Raw genomic sequence first — 25,810 nt, 5'->3', positions numbered from 1 at the left:
CTCTCCAGTCTATCTTTTCATCCTGGCAAGCTGGACTTAGTTGATGAATGGTCACTTACCCCCAAAATCACAAAATATTCATGTTGCTTCCAGTTCAAAGAGACCAGTCACTTAGCACAGATCAATTTGTATCTTAGATCTCACACCAAAGATAACACCTGTAGCCAATCCTGTAATTAACTAAAGGTTTATTAACCAGGAAAAGAAATAAATTATTTACAGGCTAAAGCAGGCAATTTATATGCACAAATGAGTTTGCCTGTCATTCAAAAGGTGACAGATGTAATCTGTCAGCACTGAATGTCTATTCAGGTCTTAACTCAGGCTGACCCTGAGGATCTCTCCTTTTTTGTTTCTTAGCTCCAACCCTTGTGTCCAAACACCAAATGATAAAATATTTTCATGTCAACTATTTTTATTTCCCGCTTCCAGCATTCAAATGTATGCTGCACATACTTCTCCATGGGTGGATGGGGCAGTTACATAAGAACATAAGAATGGCCATATTGGGTCAGAACCAAGGTCCATCCAGCCCAGTATCCTGTCTACTGACAGTGGCCAATGCCAGGTGCCCCACAGGGAGTGAACCTAACAGGTAATGATCAAGTGATCTCTCTCCTGCTGTCCATCTCCACCCTCTGACAAACAGAGATTAGGAACATCATTCCTTACCCATCCTGGCTAATAGTCATTAATGAACTTAACCTCCATGAATTTATCCAGGTCTCTTTTAAACCCTGTTATAGTCCTAGCCTTCACAACCTCCTCAGGCAAGGAGTTCCACAGGTTGACTGTGTGCTGTGTGAAGAAGAATTTCCTTGTATTTGTTTTAAACCTGCTGCCCATTAATTTCATTTGGTGGCCCCTAGTTCTTATATTATGGGAACAAGTGAATAAATTTTCCTTATTTACTTTCTCCATGCCCCTCATAATTTTATATACCTCTATCATATCCCCCCTTAGTCTCCTCTTTTCCAAGCTGAAAAGTCCTAGCCTCTTTAATCTCTCCTCATATGGGACCTGTTCCAAACCCCTAATCATTTTAGTTTTCCCTTTTCTGAACCTTTTCTAATGCCAATATATCTTTTTTAGATGAGAGGACCACATCCGTACACAGTATTCAAGATGTGGGCGTACCATGGATTTATGTAAGGACAATAATATATTCTCCGTCTTATTCTCTATCCCCCTTTTTCTTTGTCCGCTTTGTCCGCTCATCGCCTACTTAGTTTTTTATAGTCCTCTTGGATAGGCGGCGGGAGACATTCTTCCTGTTTGAGTTCACATGTTCAGAGCAGGCATTTTTACAATTATAAAACAAACTTTTATATTTTACCTCGTATTATAGAATACAGACATTACAAGTTATATTAATACATGCAACAACTTAAACCCTAAATACATTCTTATAAGACGAATACCTATCTTGAATCAAACTAACATACTGGTGAGCTGGTTTCCACTTCCAGCTATGAGTTTGTCAGTTCTTAGCTAACGCATATGGCCTTGGCCAGAGCTGGTACTGGGTTTACCAGAGTCACATAATGGACACTTCTGGCCTTAAAATCTACAAATCTATAAACCTTCCTTTCAGGTAATACTGGAAAGCTGGCACCCCTAAAGGGGCAGAGTTAAGATTGTGATGTGCAGCTTGTGGTGTATGGTAATTGAGAGAGATAACTTTAAGGTGTTTGCCTGTGCATGGAATTGGGGAATGTACTGTTAGATGCCTCAGGGAAATGAAAAGTGAAAGCACTTTCAAATAGAACAGAGAGCCAAATACTGCTTATCCTACTTGCCTAAAACTCGCATTCAAAATCAGTGGGGAAATATTCATCTGTCAAGTAAGCAGAATAGGGGTCTTAGAACACTTAGAACACTCTGCAGTTCAGTTCTTGTTTCTATCACTGTTCAGAATTCATTTCTGTTGAAGCTAAAAACATTTTACTCTTAAAAATTGACATATCTGAAAAGGTTATTTTTGCTGCAGAGGGGTGTAACTGGCGCAAGATATCCTCTGATAGCTGAATGAATTCTCAGCGATCCATCAGTGCCTCATAACAATAAGTAATTTGTAACAGAAATAGATTTCAGGAAGTGTAGCCAATATGATGCACACCTAAGGCAACTTATTTAGGGGAGGTCACCTCACTCTTAAACTTTTTTACTACTCCCACTAGAATTTTATGAGCACAGAAATACTTGAACTTAAAATACCAGCAGATGAAAACTTGAGGCTAGGGATCAACACACCTTGGAATAAAATGCAAATAGTATTGAAGCCAAAAAAAAAAACCAACCCAACATTTTCACACAGGGAATCTGGAGGGACATTTTCACCTTGGCCATATTGCACAGAGAAAATGTCACCAGAAAAATACCTTCAAAAGGGTAATGAAAATGTTAATGAGTTATACAATGTAGCCACATGGATACTGGTCATTGGCCATGTGTAGGTTGGGAGAAATGGTTTAGCAAGATGTTTACATACAGTTTTATGGAAAACAGATCCATAACATGAAAGTCAGTATAAAGGTGATCATCAGCTTCTATAAAGTGAAATCCCCCACAAAAGGTTAACTTCAGACTTTTGCAATCTTAGATTTCTGCAACAACTGACCAATAAGACTGAGTGATTTCAAAGCTAATGATATGGATATGGTTGAACAGTTTGACTATTTTATCATTAGATTAAATGGGAGAGGGATATCATATAGTCATCTGTTCATTCCAGAATTTCTTAAACCTGGCTGGAATTTAGGCAGACCCTGTTCAGCCCGGGCTGTGTTCCCTAGTCTACAGGCCGGAAAGCAATGGAATGAAATGGTCTGTGTTCTGTCCAGCATTCTGAATAATTAATTCCCTGTGTGTTAACTATAACTGAAGTCCACTAATGTGAAGGACATTACATATGGTATCAAGCACGCTTTTGACAAAAAACACCTTTAACAGAAAAGGTGCAAAAAGGTAACGTCCCTTTAATCTGCTAAATATGGCCCTTTTGGAATTCATGTAGGTAAGAAAACATGTGAATATCACTATCAATCAGATTATCTTGAGGGTTCTAAAAATAACACACTGGGCGGAATCCATGTTTGAACTGGACTGGACACATGACAGTATACCCCCTCCTCTCCTCTCCTCTCTCATTTCAGCCCATCAGTGAGGGAGGAATTGCATAACCATGTATAATACCCCAGTTCAAACACATATAACACCAATGCACAGTCTAATTTATAATATATCTTCATTAAGCAAATTTTAGGCAGGGACCTTGCCTTATTTATTTATAAATAGCTAGGTGCAGCAATAAAACAAACAATAATTACACAATGATAGCAAATGCTCCATAGTAAAAATTGAAGCTGGCTTTCTATTAAGTCTGATTTTTAAAACATTGTCCCCCTCAAAAGAAACTAATCTCCTTGAAATTTTATAGTCCACAGCTCAGACTTGAATTTTTCTGGGAAGTTTGGAAAAATCAGAAACGGAGTTTTAAAGTTGTGGCGTTTAAACAGTGTCCCTGCTGTTGACTATTTGAACATTTTCTTACTGTAGTGGTTCATCATATTTCCAAAATTGCTTGGCATACAGACTAATTCATTTGGTGAGAAGTAGCTATTTAGCTGGTAGTTGTTGTCGGGGTGGGGATGACTGGTTAGCTATGGGAGTAAAATTATACAACAGCGGCTTATGATGTGGGGATGGGGGTTGCTAAATCGTACTTAGATAGGCAGGGAAGGGGCTCAGATTCCAATGTCTAGATGCAATATTTATTTTCCTTTTTTTTTTACCCTTTTCCTGTTACTCCTGCCTATGGGCTGAGTCACACTGCTACAGAAGAGTTTTTACAGGTATATACAGAGTAACATTTAAAATTACTTTGAGATGTTTATATGCTGATTTGGGGCTGTGTTGCTTTAGCTGGCCTGAGCCAGAGGTGGACTGGCTGGGAAGTAGGTTGGAGATGGGTGGGTGGGGGGTGTATATATAAGAAAGGGCACAAGTCTGGCAGAGGATGTGAAGGGTCTGGGGCATAGGAAAGGGGCTGTGGACATTGAGAGGCATGAAGGAGATGACGGGGTGGCATGGAGCTGTTAATTGGCTTTGGAAGATCTGGCCACCACCGCTGTCCACCATAGAGTGACTTGACCTCTGATTGTTAAGTTGGTTTGACTCCATGCTGTGCGGGCTGCTTATACAAATATGGTTACTAAACAGAGCTGGTCAGGTTCTTTCAACAAAACATTGTTTTGGTCAGAAAATGCTGATATATTAAAACTGAAACTTTTCACAAGAAAGGGTCAATTTCAGTGAAACATTCACGTTGTGTGTGTCCATCTGCTTGTCTCAGCAGTTAGGGCACTTCACCTATGCGCTGGAGAAGCAGGTTCAAGTCTCTGGTCTGAAACAGGCAAAACAAGGATTTGAATAGGAGTCTTCTGCATCCCAGATGAGTGCCCTAACCACTTGGCTATTATGGGGGGAAGGGGCTTGCTCAATCTCTTGTTTGTCCTGGTATGGAATGAGAAAATGTTTCAAATCTCAATTTTTCACAAGACAGCAAAAACATTTCCTGACCAGCTACCCTGCTAAAATAATCTTTTCTAAGTCTGGCCCAGAGGATGAGGTCCACCCTGCTGAATGCGACTTTGGCACAGTGATCCACATGTGTGATCCTGATGATGGATTAGGCTAACTCAATATAGATAGGAATAAAAAGTTAAAATTGGTCAAAAATACAGCAATCCATAGCCTTGCTACTTTGCATCAATGATCACCAAGGGCACATCACACTGCTATTCTGCTTACTACATTGGCTCGTCATACAACAGCGCTAATCTTTGTCATGCATTGAATTGGCCCCAGCTATTTAGGTGACTGTCTTTTTCTGCAGAGATGACGACTTTGTCAATTCCCATGTGGGTGCTTGCCCCACTGCTCTGCCCCAGGCTCTACCCTCCTCCCAAGGCCTCTCTTCCCACCACCATTCCATCCCACCCTGCCTCTTCCTGCCCCTGTTCTGCCCCTCCCCCAAGCATGCCCCACCCTCATTCTGCCCCATTCCCCCAGCATCTCCTGCACACTGCTGAACAGCTGATCATGGTGGGCGGGAGGTGCTGGGAGGGAGGGGAAGGCACTGATCAGCAGGGCCACTGGTGGGCAGGAAATGTTGGCGGGGAGGAGGAGGAGCTGATCAGTGGGGCTGCTGGTTGATGCAGCATATCCACTATTTTTTTCCGTAGATGCTCCAGCCCCAGAGCACCCACAGGGTCGGCGGCCATGTTTCTCTGCATGGCAATGATCTCCCTAAGTAGCTAAGTTTTTCAGGTACTATCAGAGTTTCATTCGTTAGGATGTAACTCATGAAAATGGGAGAAAGACTTAGCAGCTGGCCCAGTATTAAGGAACTTGTTTCTGATGGAGGTGAGAATGACCACAGATCTCACCCCTTTCAGAGAAAGATGTGAAACTTCCTTCTGCAGTTTGTCTTCCCTGCAGCCACAGCCATAAAAGGGGAAAGAGGCATTAGGAAAAGAGGGAAGAAATAATTAAAATAAAATAACTGGCTGACACAGGGAAGAATGGAGGAATCTAAGCCACTTGTGACCCTTTTTATTGTGGTTGTCAATCATTGTTAGCTTCTTAGATGTTGTAGTGAGGAGTGTTCAATAAATGCTTAGACAGATAGCTATATCTATAGTCACTTTAAAGGGAAATGTAGCTAGCCAAAGCTGCAAAAATGTACAGAATTCTCCTAATGGTTGGATTGTTTCAGACATTGGCTCTGAAAAGAACCCTTTTCAAGATTTGTGAATTATTGCATAATACACTTATTTATAATTTAGAATCAAATAAATGGCTGTTGACCACATTAGTCTACTAACTGCATACATGGAAAGATCCAATATAAAATATGCACACAAAACCCCTGTGAAGTTGATTTTGTGTGTTTATTTTTGGGTAATTAGGGATAGCTATGATGATATGTTGCCATCCAAATGCAGCTTTTTAAATTACTCAGCCATGACTAGTACTATGCAGTACATTCATTGAATTTGTTTAAAGTGCAATGTTTCTTATATAAACAAAAGGTGCTAGAATTTATTTTGGGATTCTTTTTAACCCACCTGCGTACTGTGAGCTCAAATTCCCAAGTAAATTAAACTTGATATTCATTAACTATGCTATCTTTAAGACTTGCTGAATAGCTTTAAAATTACAGTTCCTTCATACCATTTTTTGGTGGTAAAAAGTGGAAAAGTAGTGTTGTCACTATGGGCTTTAGTAATTCTGGCACCAGAGGTGGTGTGTGAGGGGTCACATAGGGTCACGTGTCCCCCTACCCCCATCCTCCTGATTTCTGCCAGGGTTTATATATCCTACCCTGAACTCCGCTGCATATCAACAGAACTTTTAATTGTGCACCCCCACCCCTCCCACTATCAACACTTATGCATTGTCTGGATGGCACTATGGGCTTTATTAGTGCTGTTGAGAAGTGAAGTGAGTTTGATGGAAACTGTCATACATATAAAGAAAAGGAGTACTTGTGGCACCTTAGAGACTAACAAATTTATTAGAGCATAAGCTTTTGTGAGCTACAGCTCACTTCATCGGATGCAGACTAACACGGCTGCTACTCTGATACATATAAATGGAAGGGTAACAACCTTATATATGCAGTAACATCAAATCCCTCCTGGCCAGAGGTACAGAATCACTTACCTGTAAGGGGTTAATCAGTTCCATTAATCTAGTTGGCACCTGACCAGAAGGACCAATGGGGAAAGAAGATACTTTCAAATCAGAGGGGGGGGGAGGAGGTTTTGTTTGTCCTCTCTGTGTGTTCCCTCTTGAGACAAAGAGGGAGACCAAGCAAGTAATCCAGCTTCTACTGAAATGATACATCTAAAATTACAGGTTTCAGAGTAGCAGCCATGTTAGTCTGTATCCGCAAAAAGAAAAGGAGTACTTGTGGCACCTTAGCGACTAACAAATTTATTAGAGTATAAGCTTTCCTGAGCTATAGCATCCAATGAAGTGAGCGGTAGCTCATGAAAGCTTATGCTCAAATAAATTTGTTAGTCTCTAAGGTGCCACAAGTAGTCCTTTTCCTTTTATCTAAAATTATAGAAATTGTAAGTAATAGCAAGGAAATGCATTAGATTATCTTTTGTTTTAGTTTAATTAATTAATTTAGTTTAATTTTCCCTATGCTAAGAGGGAGGTTTATTCCTGTTTTTTGTAACTTTGAAGTTTTGCTTAGAGGGGAATCCTCTGTGTCTTAAATCTTATTACCCTGCAAAATTACCTTCCATCCTGATTTTACAGAAGTGCTTCTTTTACTTTTTTTCTTTATAATAAAGTTCTGCTTTTAAGAACCTGACTGGTTTTTAGTGCCCTAAAAACCCAAGAGTCTGGTCTGTGCTCACCTTGGTTACCTATTTGGTATATGATTCTCAAGTCTCCCCAGGAAAGGGGGTGAAGAGGCTTGGGGGGGATATTTTGGGGAAAACAGGAACTCTTTTGGGGAAAACAGGAACCTTTTCCTGAATCTTTGTCTAGCTCACTTTGTGGTGCCAGAAGTACCATCCAAGGACAAGGAAAGATTTGTGCCTTGGGGAAGTTTTTAATCTAAGATGTAGAAATAAGCTTAGGGGGTCTTTCATGCGGGTCCCCACATCTGTACCCCAGAGTTCAGAGTGGGGAGAGAATCCTGACAGAAACATAGTGAAGAACTGTTAGAATTGGGTGGATCAGAGGAGAACATTATGAAGAAAAAAGACAGAATTCATGGAGCTGATATGAAATAAACCTGGAAAGAGGAGGTAGGAACTTAGACAGTAAGCAGGGGGATAAGTGGAAGAAGGGATATGACCCTAGGACTCTGGGAACAGAAAATGGGGAAGAGACAAATAGTTTGAAGAGAGAAAGCTAAGAGGCCACTGAATAGAGTTGACAAAACTGTTTTGTGGCAACTTTTGAAGTTTCAGGTTTTTTTTTGTTCCTCATTGGACTGAGGATGAAACATTCTGAACACTTCCACAAGAGAAAATTTGTCAGGAAATTAGTGTGTTAGAGCAGAGCTTTTCCATTGCGGCTTTCCCTGACTCAGGCATTGCAGTGATATGAACCTGCATCTGCTACACCCTGAGTCAGTGCCCCACATCAGTCTATCTCGCTCCAGAGCCTCAAACCTTTCTGATGTCTTCATCAAAATTGGCACACCTCCACAAAAGTTTTAGCTTCAACAAAACAGCATATTTTGCTGAAATGTCATTTAGTCAAAAATGTTTCAACTAGCTCTACCAATGCATGGTAAAGCATTAATTCTGGCATGTAAAGAGGATCCAGTTCAAGCATATTACAAATCATATTTTAAGATATATTTAAATATACAGTATGTCTTTTACAATTGTATAATGTATATAGATGTGCATCGAGCTACTTGACTTCATGAAGGTGCAGTGTTGACTGAGCAATGGATATTGCCAGATTTGGTCACATTAATTTGAATAATCCAGGTTGGATCTGAAAATCCTCTGTATAATGTGGAATGGACTGAAGCTACCAACTCTAATATAGTTCCTGCTGCAGAACTGGTACAAGGAGATACATTAACCTATAGCGGTCAGTTTTATTGCCTTCACTTCTGTTAGTAATCCCAATAAAAGATAGGGCACTACTGCTAGATGTAGCACCTATTTAGATTACTGACTGTGGATCACAAAATTGCAGCGTGCTGCTATTTCTTAGTGTGTCTCATATAGAAGAACTTATCACCTACGGGACTTGCAGCCTGTGGAAACAGTTTTTTTAAAGTTTTTTTTTTTATGTCATCTACGATTGCGTTGAACCTTTCCTATTTCCTCTCTTGTGCTTATGGCTACTATCAATAGTCTAGTTGTCTCCATTTTACCAGTCACCAAAGTATTCTTCCTCCACTTGTGTGTACAGCTGTACCCTCAGCATATTGCCATTCCATATCAGGATTTTGGATTCGGGTTCCATTAAATACAATTTCTTCTATCTCTGATCACTCTTTTAGAATTTTTTGGGAAAAAAATCTAGCACCTATCAGCCCTAGTTAAATATAAGAGTATAAATCCCTTTTCAGTTACATCAGTGCTCACTTTTGCAATTATACCTGGAACTAAATGAAGAGGAATTCATTGACATTGAAAAAAATAATGTGTTGAAGCCACATTCCATTTTGGTTGAAGTTTATTGGATGACAATATCTTGAGACAGCATTGCTAAAAATTACTTTGATACTTACATCAATAATATCTGTTCTTGGCATTTGCTGATCAGAGACAGAGGATTTGTTATTCTTACAAGTAGAATTCAGAAGCCTACTGAGATGCATGTAGTTTTTTGGCTTCAGTAAACTTCCAGGCCACTTACTTGCAGATCAGTTCAAGAACGGGGAAAAAGATCTCCTTAGAAGCAGAGCTCTCTTTAATCTGAAGCAAAACTTTCAAAAAGGATAGATTTTACAGATGAAATTGATGTAAATATTGTAATCTTATTACAGTGACTATAGTGATTTGTTGAAACAGCTATTAAAAAAAAAAGTAAATGTCAGGTACTTCAGACAACATTTAAGTCACTGTTCATGAGTTTTTTTTGGGTGCAGATAGAAGAGATTTTTAGACCATCACCATAGACTAGGTAATCCCTAAAAGTTTATCTGAAAAACACAGGGATTTAAAATGTAGTGTACACACACATACACTCTCTCTACATTTTAAATGACACTCACTCAGTACACACACTCAGTAAAATAATCACATACAAGGCAGGCCTTATATTTTTTTTTACAATCAATTTATTTTCGGAGAGGTTGAATTAGCCCATCTTATCTGAACAACTGGTTGTATCAGATTTGGAATTGCTATTGTGACTGGCAATGAGATACTAAATTATCTCTAGTCACTAATCTGTTAACTGATGGCTGCTCAGTGGCATATGTGAATGAGTTGGTGGACACTTTGAATAATCCAGGTTGGATCTGAAAATCCTCTGTATAATATGGAATGGACTGAAGCTACCAACTCTATTATAGTTCCTAATTGCAAGTGTCCACATTCCAAAATTACTTAGATAAGGGAGTTGTTGGCCCCTTACTAAAACTTTGTCGGGGTTTTTTGGTTGTTCCTGTCCTTGTGCCTGGAGAAAGGGGAAGGGCTGAAGAGCAGTTATGCTCCTGTGATTGAAATGGCCTCTGGCCAATCAGATAGCTCCAGACCAGAGCCAATGGGAAGAAGCCAGCACCCCCAGTTACTCTGATCAGGCAACCAAGCCATTCAGGGACCCCAGCTCAGGTCTAGGCCTCTGTGTGTGCTGGGGGAAGGAGAGACTGAGAGAGTAGCACCAAGACAGGGTGAGAGCTGTGGCCAGAAGCCAGAGGGAGAGAAGCAGTGTGGGAGGCTGGAGAGGGGCTGCATAAAGGCACAATGACAAGCGAGGGGAGAGGAAAACTCACCGTGACCCTGGTGAAAGATCCAGCAAGGAAGGACCCGCAGAAGGGAATGAACAACAGCACTGGAGACAGGAGGGGCCCGGGGAATCAGAGATAAACTGCAAAGGGAATGAGAGACAATCACAGAGAATCTCGTGGAGGAGCAGAGATGGGGACGAGCTGTGGGAGCCCAGTAACACCCCCCTCGTACTGCTCTGAGACCAGTGAGTTGTAACTAATACTGGCCAAGGGGGATGCCTAGCAGCCTCTGAGCCCAAGGAGAAAGCGTTGAGTCCTGCAGAGTAACTTCAGCAGCTTTTACAGAGGCTTGTTTGGTCCAGTCCTGAGGCCAAGATCTGTGTGAGCTGTGCATTGCCCAGGACAAAAGTCACTCCATCCTCTCAATAGGAATCCAAAGCTCTTTCTCTGTCCTTTTCTGTTGACCCTGGACTACAGTGGGGGTGAGCAAACTGCTCCCCTTGGTGAGAACTCAGCTAGTGCATTCACCTGTTTGGGAGGTGGGTTGTCTTCATTCACTAAAGCCTACTGTGGAACAACATCCAGTGGCCTTTCAAACCAGAGTGTCTGTTGTAGGGGCATCATCTTCATCACTAGGGCCCTACCAATTTCACTACCGTGAAATAAGCCCTTCCCCATGAAAACTGATCTCCCTGAAATCTGCTAGTTCAGTCAGGCTGGTGAGGGACAAGACATGTCCTTCCTCTGCATGGCTGTTGTGGGGGGAGATCAGACCCACCTTCACAGACTGGTTTCTGCCAGCGATCGGGGTGCTGCAGTCCAGGGGTTCCACCCCACCTCCAGCTACGGTTCCTGCCTGGGCTCGGGGCTTCTGCCCCCTGCAGTTTCTGCCTGGGCTTAGGGCTTCTGCATTTTTCAAATTGGCCAGGATTCCTGGGCATGGGTCCATGCATTAATCTGCCACTGGCGAAGAGTAGCAGCTATATGCAGAGGGAGATAGCCATACCAGACGGAAGGTCTCTGCACTGAGGGCTGATGCTCATGGGCCTGCTTCAGCTAATTGCTCATAGGACTTGTCAAGGTTCCTTCCCCACTCTGAACTCTAGGGTACAGATGTGGGGACCTGCATGAAAGACCCCCTAAGCTTATTCTTACCAGCTTAGGTTAAAAGCTGCCACCACCAAAGTGTTACACAAAGAACAGGGGAAGTGCCCACTTGGAAACGTCTCTCCCCCAAAATATCCCCCCCAAGCATGACACCCCCTTTCCTGGGGAAGGCTTGATAAAAATCCTCACCAATTTGCATAGGTGAACACAGACCCAAACCCTTGGATCTTAAGAACAATGAAAAAGCAATCAGGTTCTTAAAAGAAGAATTTTAATTCAAGCAAAAGTAAAAGAATCACCTCTGTAAAATCAGGATGGTAAATACCTTACAGGGTAATCAGATTCAAATCACAGAGAATCCTTCTAGGCAAAACCTTAAGTTACAAAAAGACACAAAAACAGGAATATACATTCCATTCAGCACAACTTATTTTATCAGCCATTTAAGCAAAACAGAATCTAACGCATATCTAACTAGATTACTTAATAACTCTTTACAGGAGTTCTGGTCCCAGCAAAAGCATCACACAGACAGAGAGGACCCTTTGTTTCCCTCCCTCCAGCTTTGAAAGTATCTTGTCTCCTCATTGGTCATTTTGGTCAGGTGCCAGCGAGGTTAGCTTAGCTTCTGAACCCTTTACAGGTGAAAGGGTTTTTCCTCTGGCCAGGAGGGATTTAAAGGTGTTTACCCTAACCTTTGTATTTATGACTGGCCTGCTTCAGCTAATTGCAACAAGAAGATATCCTTCACCTTGTGGTTACCAGCCTATTCGAAGAAGTGGGCGCTTGCTGCTTGTTCAGCTCAGGACAAGGTGGTGACATTTAATGCCAAATCAGTAGTGCATGTTTTAAATGGATAGTATTTGTAGCCTGTGTACCTTCTGGTATTGATGAAATCTTTATGTTCAATATTTTTTGTTTGCATAGGATTTGCTATATTGATGTAGTGATAAGATTGTGTTTAGATTTATGAGGTGTCTTAGTTCATCTCAAATTGTCCTCTCATAAACTTAAAGATTTTTTTTTTTTAGTCTGAATAGGTTTACTACATGGTGGAGTCTTTATTCCAAACTGGAGCAACTCAGGGTATGGGTATCCACAAGTGTCCAAGTTTGCATATTTATCTTGTTGTTATCTACAGGTGGGAGTTCCACTGTCAAAACAGACTGAATCCACTCACTGTTCCTACAGTAAAAATGGAATTTTAGTGGGTCCTTGTGTAACCAGCATTTAGTTGGTTACATATGCATGACCGTAGGAACCAGAGAAAGGAATTGAATTGAGACAATGCTCACTTTTCTAGATTTTACATAGTGTCCGGTACTTATTTTCAGCTGCAGACTTCCACTGTAAAGTAGAAGCAAAGTATATACATTTCATAGATTATCAAGTGCAGTAAACCAATGTGAAATACCTTAAAAAGCTCTGTGAAACCTTCCCATAGGATGTCCACAGGAGTGCTTGGTGTGTAGCCAAAGGATCCAGTTTTCAATCTGCCATATTTTCCAGACATTTTCAGCTTGTGCAAGAAATCAGGCTTCTTTTACTATGGGCGGACCAGTGTTTGTTCCCTTTTCAAAAAGCAGATGTGGACCAGTCAGATCATCATCTCTGCTTCAAGAAGTGAGGAGGCCCAATAAGGATAAAAGTTGTGCTTCATATCACTTTCTTATAGACCAAGGTAGAAGCAGAGAGTCTTGGCTTTCTATTTTTTAATTCTTAGTGTGCTGTGAGCTTGATTTCCCAAACTCAAAGTTCATAATTTTTTCACATGCCAACATCTTGGGGCAGAATGGCTCACATTTCAGAATATCATTGGTTTAAGCAATAATGAACACATACTCCGTGCTTTTTCCTGGATCCCCCTGTTTGCCCTAGTCAGCTCTGCACTTCTAGCAAAGCCTCTGTGAGTCCCCTTTTTGGTGTGGTGCAACGTCTTTGGCTGACATGGCATGACAGCTTGTTCCTTTTGAGATTGCAGTGTGTCCTTTTCTTGAAATTCATTGTCAAGATTTAGCTGACCTTTATGTAAAATATCTACACGTTCTCTGTTTTATAACCTTATTTAATTACTCCATTATGTAGCAATGTAAAGTCACTTAGGTCATCTCTTCTTTAATAGTTCCAGAGAGAATAAATAGCCATAAAAAACTTTAATCTCTGTACCCATTTCTGTTTCTTCATTTATGTAGTTGTATTGCTTCCAACTAAGCAGTTAACAAAACTTTGTAGCCATGGCCATTCAATTTCTGATGACATACTTTGGATTTATTTTGGAAACTTTTTGTAAGATAAATGATTTATCATAATCTCCATTATAACATAACTTTGTTTAGTATCTGTTGCATGAATTAATCTGCTTTCCTTTATTTCACACAAGATATTTAATATAATTATGGCTATCTTGTTATAATTACCTAGCAACAGAACTTTCTCTGAAGATGTCTTTTGTCATCTCAGGTGGGGTCTGTTTCTTTCTACAATCATGATAACAGGGTTCAGTGCTGGTTGTAGTTTTTGTAGCTTCCCAGCCTATGCCCTTCTGTTAAAGACAATAAAGAGGGTCTTACAAAAAGGATCCAATAACTTGACAAAAATATAAATCTAATCTTTGAAGATAGAGATATAAAAATATTTCCCTAAAATTCAATATAGTAGTGAGAATGTCAACAGCTTGCCAAGACAAGGGTTCTCCACCAGGTCTCTCACAACGCAGAGCTTCTCTACTAATCCTCTCTCTAAAGCTTTCTTTGCTTGAGTGCTGTTAGCATTTTCTCACTTTGTAAGAACACTCTCTGAAATTCCCTATTTAAATAGAAGCTGAGCAAAGCCCCATGCCTCATTATTTTTTTTTATAGTCATGCTGCTATCTGGATGCATCCCATAAGAATGGCACTAAACGGCCCTTGGGCATCAATTTCAGCCAGGTGGCAACCTTTCCTTCTGTCCATATTTCCCCAAATCTTTCTGGATGACTGAAGTATAGACATTGTCAGAATTATACTGAAGATCTTAATTGTGTCTTTTCTTTATATAAGTTGATGTCCTAAGAAAAGGTGTTTTTGTTTAGTTCCTAAATCTCTTCACTGATTGCTTAAGTTTTTGTATGTTTATATTGTGACAGGGTTGGGCCAGATGGCTATAGGAGAGTAATAGAAGGCAGATATATTAGCCCCAGGCTAAGTAGGTCCCTTGGTAAGGTAACAGGGAAAGTTCCAGAACAATCAGGAACCTTCTGGAGACAATTAAGACAGGCTGATTAGAACACCTGCAGCCAATCAAGAAGCTGCTAGAATCAATTAAGGCTGGCTAATCAGGGCACCTGGGTTTTAAAACTGAGCTCACTTCAGTTTGTGGTGTGCCTGTGAGGAGCTGGGAGCAAGAGGCACTAGGAGCTGAGAGTGAGAACGTGGACTGTTGGAGGACTGAGGAGTACAAGCATTATCAGACACCAGGAGGAAGGTCCTATAGTGAGGTTAAGAAGGTGTTGGGAGGAGGCCATGGGGAAGTAGCCCAGGGAGTTGTAGCTGTTGCCCAACTGTTCCAGGAGGCACTCTAGACAGCTGCATTCCACAGGGCCCTGGGCTGGAACCCGGAATAGAGGGCGGACCTGGGTTCCCCCCAAATCCTCCCAACTCCTGGTCAGACACAGGAGGAGTTGACCTGGACTGTGGGTTCAGAAAAACGGCCAAGCTGAGGGCTGCCATGAAGCTCCAAGGCAAGCAAATCCGCCAATAAGCGCAAGACATACCAAGGTAGAGCAGGAACTTTGTCACACTATTTTAATATGAGAAAAAATTCATCTTAGCAACTATAGAAAGTGAAAGTTTACTGGTATGCATATAGTTTGACAATTTGTTTCTAAATGTGAAGACTCAGCTTCTGTGAAACACAGAAAGAACTGTGGTTTCAGAGTAGCAGCCGTCTTAGTCTGTATTCGCAAAAAGAAAAGGAGTACTTGTGGCACCTTAGAGACTAACAAATTTATTAGAGCATAAGCTTTCGTGAGCTACAGCTCACTTCATCGGATGCATTTGGTGGAAAAAACAGAGGAGAGATTTATATACACACACACAGAGAACATGAAACAATGGGTTTATCATACACACTGTAAGGAGAGTGATCACTTAAGATAAGCCATCAACAACAGCAGGGGGGGGGAAAGGAGGAAAACCTTTCATGGTGACAAGCAAGGTAGGCTATTTCCAGCAGTTAACAAGAATATCTGAGGAACGGTGGGGGGTGGCGTGGGGTGGGGTGGGGGGGGAGAAATAACATGGGGAAATAGTTTTACTTTGTGTAATGACTCATCCACCCCAGTCTCTATTCAAGCCTAAATTAATTGTATCCAGTTTGCAAATTAATTCCAATTCAGCAGTCTCTCATTGGAGTCTGGTTTTGAAGCTTTTTGTTGAAGGATAGCCACTCTTAGGTCTGTAATCGAGTGACCAGAGAGATTGAAGTGTTCTCCAACTGGTTTTTGAATGTTATAATTGTTGACGTCTGATTTGTGTCCATTCATTCTTTTACGTAGAGACTGTCCAGTTTGGCCAATGTACATGGCAGAGGGGCATTGCTGGCACATGATGGCATATATCACATTGGTAGATGCGCAGATGAACGAGCCTCTGATAGTGTGGCTGATGTGATTAGGCCCTATGATAGTGTCCCCTGAATAGATATGTGGACAGAGTTGGCACCGGGCTTTGTTGCAAGGATAGGTTCCTGGGTTGGTGGTTCTGTTGTGTGGTGTGTGGTTGCTGGTGAGTATTTGCTTCAGATTGGGAGGCTGTCTGTAAGCAAGAACTAGCCTGTCTCCCAAGATCTGTGACAGTGATGGGTCGTCCTTCAAGATAGGTTGTAGATCCTTGATGATGCGTTGGAGAGGTTTTAGTTGGGGGCTGAAGGTGATGGCTAGTGGCGTTCTGTTATTTTCTTTGTTGGGCCTGTCCTGTAGTAGGTGACTTCTGGGTACTCTTCTGGCTCTGTCAATCTGTTTCTTCACTTCAGCAGGTGGGTATTGTAATTGTAGGAATGCATGATAGAGATCTTGTAGGTGTTTGTCTCTGTCTGAGGGGTTGGAGCAAATGCGGTTATATCGTAGAGCTTGGCTGTAGACAATGGATCGTGTGGTATGATCTGGATGAAAGCTAGAGGCATGTAGGTAGGAATAGCGGTCAGTAGGTTTCCGATATAGGGTGGTGTTTATGTGACCATCGCTTATTAGCACCGTAGTGTCCAGGAAGTGGATCTCTTGTGTGGACTGGTCCAGGCTGAGGTTGATGGTGGGATGGAAATTGTTGAAATCCTGATGGAATTCCTCAAGGGCTTCTTTTCCATGGGTCCAGATGATGATGTCATCAGTGTAGCGCAAGTAGAGTAGGGGCATTAGGAGATGAGAGCTGAGGAAGCGTTGTTCTAAGTCAGCCATAAAAATGTTGGCATACTGTGGGGCCATGCGGGTACCCATCGCAGTGCCGCTGACTTGAAGGTAAACATTGTTCCCAAATGTGAAATAGTTATGGGTCAGGACAAAGTCACCAAGTTCAGCCACCAGGTTAGCCGTGACATTATCGGGGATACTGTTCCTGATGGCTTGTAGCCCATCTTTGTGTGGAACGTTGGTGTAGAGGGCTTGTGGTTTTCTTTGTCAGGTATTTAGGCCTTTATGATCACAGATATCCATGACATTACTAGTAGTAACAAAATCTCTTATTTTGTGTCTCATTTTAACACTAGACAACTCTCTGAAAGCCCACATAAAATGAGAAAGAAGGGATGGGGATCAAAGGCATTTTCTTGCTTGTTAAAACAAAAGCCAGCATGCTGTAATTAAGGGAGGAGCCACTTAGGGCTTTAAGAATCAACATCCTGAAGTGCATCCAGAAGTGAAAAGCAAGTAAGTCAGAGATACTGGGTGCTCCAATAGTCAGACCTCTAAGCAATGAACTGCTGTATTCTTGACCGCCAATAGCTTCCATGTGATCTTTAATAGCAACCCAACTTAGAATGCATTTTATTACATCAGTTTGGAGTAGACAAGAGCATGGATGACTTTAGCAGTGAATGCAGGTGGCAAAGGGCATCCACAGTCACTGATACTCACTACAGTCCCAAATCTATGAATCACACTAGCAAGGCATGAACTGCCTCCATCATAGAAACAGAACTCTCTCCTACTACTTTCCAAAACCAGCCAACATCACCCCTGGATTAAGCCTTAACTAACATGAGTTCACTTGTGTTCCTATTTTAGCCAGACTTTGGAAGACAGAAAAGGCAGATCTGAATGACATCTGTCTTGATTGTAATGGGAGTTGAGTCCTGAGCACCTTTGGCCCTAAATAAATTATCTGTACCCAGCAGCTTCTTTTTAAAGTTGCAGCTAGGTAACTGGCATTGTTCTTTACAGACTTTGTCACAGAAATTACCATGTGAAAGAAGCTGATAGGTATCTCTATGTGAGATTATTTTTAAATGAAAACAAATGTCATTCAGGGAAAAGTAAAATAACTGGAAATCAAGGGTAGGATTTATTCAGAAAGGAATATGTATTTGTTTATCCATTATTATTATCAAGGCCTGTATATTGCAACGGCCTGATTTTCAGAGGAACTGAACACTCACAACTCCAGTACCCTGGGGAAAATAGGCCCTAAATGACTTCAGTGCTCCTGCTGAATCTGATGATATTGACCAAATGATTTCTAGTGGGAGAGCCATCATTCAACTCTTGGCAGACCTGCCTGAGAGAGGCTACTCCATTGGCAAAATAGTTCTATAATCTTTCACTTTGCTGCAAAGAGGGAAGGAAAACTAAGTTACCTGTGTGGAACTGCAGGTAAGTGAAGAAAAAAGGTGACTACATGCTATGCTCCCCCACCACTTGGGCAGACACTGGCAGCTCCTCGGTGAAACTGAAAGGGCACGGTCTGACAGAGTGCTGAAGGTTTCAGAGTAGAAGGAATCAGTGAGAAGCAGTCATGTGTGGCAGATCTGCATGGAAGAGTGCTATTGATTATGTAAAAAGAAAAGGAGTACTTGTGGCACCTTAGAGACTAACAAATTTATTAGAGCATACGCTTTCGTGATGCATCCGATGAAGTGAGCTGTAGCTCACGAAAGCTTATGCTCTAATAAATTTGTTAGTCTCTAAGGTGCCACAAGTACTCCTTTTCTTTTTGAGAATACAGACTAACACGGCTGCTACTCTGAAACCTGTCATTGTTTATGTAGCAAATCATGGCAAATTTTTCAGCATGGATTCCCTTCTTTTGGGTCCCAGACACTAACAAAGATAGTGTATTCACCAAGCCCAGGTATGAGGAGTAAATGGGAGTGTGGCACTTGAGATGGCTGTGTGGAAGAGGTGGAGTCTCAGAAACTTTATGTACAGATGTTTGTTCTTTGCTTCGCTACCAAGAAGTAAGATTGCAGTGGAATCCCTCTTCACCCCAAGGTCACAAATCATTTCTTCTGATTTCTGCAATTCCTCCCCTTGTGCACATTCCTGTGCAGTTTGAGGATACAATCCAGGGAATTTTGGGGCCAGGTTTTTATAGCCAGAGTGGTGAAGCTATATAATAATAATAATAATAATAATAATTAATAAATAGCTGCATTTGCATGCTCAGGTACAATTGTTGCACACACAAACTGAAGCGATGAACATGGGCAAATGAACTAATAAGCCATTCACATTCAATTCCTTGCCAACAAAGGTAACTTTATGCATAAATTTTTAAGTGCCTATTGCACATGCAAATAGGCTTCTATCTTTGGAAAATTTTCCAGTCCCAAGCAAATGCATTTCCTCCTTGAGTTGCTCCCAAAGAAATGAATGCGTGCTGCTAGTGTGATGGGGCACAGAAGACAATATTAGACAAATAAGTATGTACCATCACATTATGTCCACTTCCAAGAAAAGCTTGTTGCTGTTTTGATAACATTGCTGGCCCTTTGGTTCAAAGTTACAGCTAACAAAACAAGTTGCACACTGCCCACCAGAATGCCTACTTCGTATTGGTGGCAAAAGTCATTGTACAAAGCATTGAAAACAAGCTGAACGAAAAGGTAAATGCATTTCCAGAAGAAATAGAAGACATGAAGTACTAGCAGAACAAAACATCAGACAAGCTCCTGTAATCAAGATGAATAACAAAGACACATCAGGTGCTTATAAAATAATCTTCACTGTCAAACTCGCCAAAGCAAAAAGCTTTTTAACTGTTAGAGAGAAATGCTAGCATGCCCTTACTAAGCAGAATGAACTTTTAAGATATAGGACATCCATCAAAGTTGGAAAGGAGCTATAAAAATGAATGATTCTCCAAGGCAAAGCCTCTGTTTTTCCATGTTAGTAAGCTCATGATCCACTGTGTACGCACAGTACACCTCACAAGCTTAACTCTAGAGCTGAAAGAATGTGCAGACTGAGAATGGGGGTATGAACTCAAAAATAGGTGTTGCTGGCTCAAAAAAAAAATCCAGTAAATTTCTCCCAGAAAGAAAAATGGAATTGCAGAACTGCACAGACATACAGGGAGGTCTACACTGGGCCCATGACAGGGGGAGGGACCCAGATCTTGGGCTCCAGCCCACGCCTGAACATCTACACCACAATTAAACACCCTCTTATCCTGAGTCAGCTGATATAGGCAGGCTGTGGGTGTTTGGTTGCAGTGTAGACATACCCACAGACCTCAGATGCTCCACAACAGCTCTTGGTGTACCAAAGAAGAGACATGGCATAGGTGGCTTTCTGCCACTTTCCACCTACCTGATCCAGGTGGCTAATGGGGCTAAACCATTACCCAAATCAAGTTACAGTAACCCTAAGCTCTAACTTGCACTACTGAATAATGGCTCCTAAAGTCTTGCTCCACTGGCCAGGATCACCAGGCACATTGCTTTACCTTCAGCCTACCCCAGAACACTCCCCAGGCCAGGGAAGTAATTGGCTTTGGATTCCCAGGTGGTGTAAAGGGGATTAAGAAGTAGCCAAGTATCTGGACCTGACTGTATTACTGTCTTGAATATCTCCTGTAAATATAGAATAAAGCAACTGTGTATCTGCTGTAACTATGATTTTATTAAAATTGCAAAATATTCATTTATTAACTTTAACATAGAATTGAACATATGGAAGCTGCAGCTGGGTGAGTGCTTAGTGACTCCTTGTCATAACCTCTTTTAATTTTTCTTGGATCATTTATTACATGTTCAGACAGCAAGACTAGATAAGAATGTGATTATAAGGATTCTTTTTCTTTCTGGTCCTGAATGCCAATTGGAAGCTCATGAGCTTATGTTTTATGTGGCTTTGGTTTTTCAATTAGTCAACTGGCTAGCTGTGACTGCTGCTCCTAGCTGGTGTAGATTTCACAAAACAAAGGGGAGAGACAATGCAATAAAGCTAGATTATGGTCAGCCCTGGGTGAGTGGGGAAAAGGGGTGGGGAAAAGAGGGTGCCAGGCAAGTAACTTTTCCCAGTTATGTCCTTGCACAGTGTGGTGGATGGAGGTAATGGGCTGAGAGAAGGAAGGTACAGTGCTCCATGCTAGTGCTAAGAGCGGTGCTAGCCTCCTCAAAGCCAAATGGGCTGGGGTCATGGTCCTTTTCCCATCTGACCATGAAGGTACTACTAAATGTGAATAAGGGTGGCAGAATCTGGCCCTAAATAAATATAATTGCCTCACCTATTTGTTGATTATCCCAAAGGAATAAATTTCAAAGCTGTTATTAGGACTTAATCTGTGCATCAGACCCTCTGAGGCACTTTTTGTACCAGCTGCTTCTCTCTCAGTTCAAAACAACAGATATTACAAATAAAATATATTTATTTTGTTTAGGGCTTTCCCACAGACTATTTTTAAATAATAATCTTTGAAGAACTGTGCTGGCTGCGTTTCAAGTGCTCAGAAGTAAGGCCAGGAACTTTCTTAAAACATAGGTCCTTTCTGCTCCATGTGGACATAAAGGATGCAGGCCAAGTTTTGCCACTGTAGCTGACTCTGGTGTCCTTGGCCCAGATTCCCCATCTCATTCTGTTGTGCAGTCTGTTGTGTAACTATTGGCTATTACTCTGTACCTTGTGGGTGGCTACATATAATGTCTACATTTAATTTATGATGCCTTTAGACAATTTAATATTTAATCAATATTAATTTTAGTTACAGTAACAGTTGATTTCATTGACCGAGTATTAAAAACACACAAACACAAGGCTAGATTAGGAATGCAGCCTGTCTGGCTACACAAGAGAGTAAGAGGCTATAAACTCCACTGCACTGTTGTGCAGGACCTATCTGGGTTTGAATCTGGTTGTGGGGAAAGAGCAGGGGTGCTCCATGCCTGAGACTTGTCCCTGAAAACAAGTGGATGGGCAAGTAGGCAGTTATAATTGGACTGATAGTAATAGAGACATGGCTTCATCCCATCCTACCACCATGCAACAGCCAGCGGAGCTGTTGCATAGAAGGGGGGAAGTTGCTGTACCTGGTAACAGGTGAGGTTGATACAGTATGCTTGCCCCTGTACAAAACAGGAGCTCCAGAGGAGTTGTTACACACAGGGATGTCTCAGAATCACAGTTCTCTTCCAGAGCTCCTTTTAGGGAGGCACAGCTAAAACAGGCATGAGAGTGAACTTCCCATCAGGCAGTAAGTATTACATATGTAAAATAGTAATACGGAAATAGACTGGAAGCTTATCTCTGGGCCCAGTCTTACAACCACTTACTATTGAGCTTATTGGGATGTCCTGTCTCTTTAAATGTTCAGAGGGATTCCCCCTCTCCCCAAGTTCAAAGTCTCATTTTTTTGTGTTAGTTTCAGTTTTGTAGCCAGAACAATAAAGGCACCATAGCAGACATCTGTGTCCATCCGCTCCCTCTGCATCTGTGTGTCTATCTCCAATATATATCTAGCTCTAGAAAAAATATTTGGCAACAAAGAGTTTATATCTCACTAGTGTCCAATGCTTCCATTGCCTGACCAAGAAGAAGTAAAAGTAAGCATACAATATTATTGAAAAAAGGGTTAAGTTCCCTTAGATGCACCAGGTGACAGACTGCTGGGCTTGCTCCTGGGACAGCATGAATCAGCTAGGTAGGGAGGGGGAAGTAGGCAAACAAAGATAGAACAAAGGACTAAGCCTGGAGCCTGTGCAAAAGAAGAAGTGAAGGGAAGTAAGCATCCATCTTGTTGACCAGGTGCAAGCAGGTAGAGGGAGGAACAGCCTTATCCTGCACTGGGGGTCTATAGCCAACAGAGGGAGCCCAAGTACAGCCCAAGGCATGTGTAAGCACACAGCTAGCAAAGGGTGATTGAGTGCAGATAGTGAAGTGTTGTGTTTTTTTTTTTTAAGGGAAAACAATATTTCCTTGTGGAACAGAAGGTGTCCAGGAGGAGTGAATTCCAGCAGAAGAATAGAGAAATGGTAACTTTTGTAGGTAATGCTGGTGAGTTTGATGAAAACTGCGAATCATAGGTGGTATACTTTGAACATTTGAGCAATTTGTAACCTGAAACCCCATTCCAAATGGACAATGAGTTTCAACCTTACTAACAGTGTTGGGTCCAAAGGCATACGGACTGCTGTGTGACCTGTTGTCTCCAACTGTACCTAGAATTACCATGTATGCTACAATTATTGCAGTAATGCAGGAACATTTTGTTCCTACCGCATTGATGATAGCAGAAAAATATCGGTTTAATCAGCAACATCAGGAAAGTGGAGAGTTAATAGCACATTTTATTGCTGCTTTAAAGGAAGTTGTCACAGCATTCGCAGTTTGAACAAGCAGTTAGACATGTCCTATGTTACCAGTTAGTCTCTGAATTACACAATGATCAGGCCCAGAAGAATGTATTGACTATTGGTGGTTATATTTAGCAAGATTGTTGAAGTAGCAGTTGCAATGGAGACTACAGAGAAGGATTCTCTGGAATTTAGTGTGAACTGAAAAGGTCATCTCCTGAATCGGTAAGACAGAAGACCACAGAAATGTAAGGAATTTCCATGTGTGCAAACTGTGCACTCTGAGAAGGGCTGCTGGGCATGTCAAGTTATTTGCAGAAAGTGCCAGAAGAAAGGACACATTGCTGTGACCAGTTGCACAGTTCAGCCACCAACAACACAGAGTAACCATACATCCAAGAAGACACCTTTGAAGACTGAACTGAAGAAAGGATTGAATTCATAATGTGGAAAAAGACAAGAGCTCTAGTGATGCTGACCAAGACCTAACACTACGTGTTATTGGAAGCTAGAATCAGAGATGGCATCTGGGTTATACCAAAGAAAAGTTGGTCCCAAAAGTTCATTAGATGGAAAAATCAGTCATTTTACCCTTGTCTATGATAGAAGGAAAGTATTCACCATTAGGTGACAGAGCTTGGCTTGAGAAGCTCAAGGTGAATTGGACGGCGATCAAGGCAATCATGAAAGTGCATAGAAATCTTTGAGAAATACTGGACAGACACTCAAATTTTTTGAAAAAGAGCTTGAACAAATGTGCAACATATCAGTGAATCTCACTGTTAAGTCTTAGAGTAGCAGCCGTGTTAAGTCTGACAGCCAGCCAAAATATTGCAAGCCCAGAATTGTGCCTTATGCACTGAAGGCTCCGGTAGGAGCTGATTTGGATTGTTAAGTGCACATCGGAGTCTTGTCACCAGTTTCACACAGTGAGTGGGCTAAGAAGGTTTGGCTCCCACCCATTGTGCTAAGAAGGATGGCTCAGACTGAATTTGTGGAGATTTCAAAGTGACTCTCAGTCCAGTTTTATGTGAAGATCAGTATCCACTACCTTGTATTGAAGATTTGTTTGCTATGCTTACTGATGGACAGTGTTTCTGTAAATTGATTTTGCTCAATGCATAAGTACAAATGAAGATTGATCTGGCATCTTACAAATATCTCACAATCAACACACAAAAAGGCTTGTTTTGTCACAACAGGTTGCCTTTCAGTATCACTTCAGCATGTGCTCTGTTCCAGAAATCCAGGGGTGAGATTCAGAAGGGATTGAACAGAGTTCAGTGCTATTTGGATGACATCCTTGTTACAGGAAATTTGGATGTTGTCTTGAAATGTTTGGAAGACCATGGATTGAGAGTCCATAGAGACAAATCTGAGTTTTTTAAATCTTAAATTGAATGCCTTGGTTATGTAGTTGATACCATGACCTTAAAGAAATCACCAGAGAAAGAGAAGGTGGTTCTTCAAGTGCCACTGCCAGAAAATGTCACAGTTACATTTGTTCTTAGGACTGCTTAACTACTGTGGTAAATTTCTGCCTAATCTGGTGACGGTATTGGCACCCTTTTTACATGAACTGTTACAAACAAAGAAAACATGAAAATGGACTAAAGAGTGTGAGGGTGCATTCAAGAAAGCAAAGAAACTGTTGACATCAGCCAAAGTTCTTACGTGTTTTGATGTTCTGCTGCCATTGGAACTGGCTTGTGATACTTCACCATATGCAATGGATGTAGTACTTTGCCACATTTTTCCTAACGGAACTGAGAAATCAATTGCCTTTGCATCATGAATTTGGAGGTTTCATACCCATCTGTGTGGTCGGCATTTTGCCTTGCTGATGCATCATCACCTGTTACTTTCAATTTTTGGACTGAAACATGGAGTTCCTCATTAGCTGCTGTTCATATGCAACAATGAGCCTTGCTATTTTCAGCTGATTCCTATACTGTTCAGATTCACAAAGGGACTCAGCATGGCAGTACTCATGGTTTGTCATGTCTGCCATGCCCAAGTTCTCATCAACCCAAAGAAACTTCAGACAAAGTGTTCTATCTCAATTTGATGGATAGGTTGGCCATTACTAGCACAGACATCAACAAAGAAACCACTAAGAATGATGTGCTTTCTCTTCTAAAGGGGATGGTACTACAAGGTTCAGTATTGGATCAAAAGTATCCCCAGTTTACACAACTCTTGTGACATCAACATGAATTTTCTGAGAATCATGGTTGCAACTTATAGGAAATGTAAGTGATCATTCCAAAATCACTTCAATCTCTTTGGAAGCTCTCCACAAAGGTTATTTTGGCATTGTATAGGTGAAGACCATAGTTTGGAGTCCAATCTGGTGGCCAGGGATTGACAAAGATATTGAGAGGAAGGTGATGTGCTGTACTATGTGTCCATAAATTTAGCATGATCTTAGCTCAGCTTGTCTATGCCCTTGGCTGTGGCCTCAGACTTCTCGGACATGTGTTCATGTGGATTTTG

General features: G+C 41.4%; 1 long non-coding RNA gene across 1 annotated transcript; it reads right to left on the bottom strand.

Moving 5' to 3' along the window:
* Positions 1–12,111: 12,111 nt before the first annotated feature.
* On the bottom strand, positions 12,112–25,028 carry LOC122458443. Its single transcript, XR_006278492.1, has 3 exons — positions 25,018–25,028; positions 17,554–17,557; positions 12,112–12,268 (listed from the first exon to the last, which is right to left on the bottom strand). It is a non-coding gene; the product is annotated as an uncharacterized LOC122458443 (long non-coding RNA).
* Between the last annotated feature and the right edge of the window lie 782 nt (positions 25,029–25,810).

This window comes from Dermochelys coriacea, chromosome 2 (assembly GCF_009764565.3).
Source record: "Dermochelys coriacea isolate rDerCor1 chromosome 2, rDerCor1.pri.v4, whole genome shotgun sequence".
Classification (NCBI taxonomy): Eukaryota; Metazoa; Chordata; order Testudines; family Dermochelyidae; genus Dermochelys; species Dermochelys coriacea.
The sequence above is the reverse complement of the archived record's forward strand: the minus strand, read 5'-3'. Positions and strand labels throughout refer to the sequence as shown.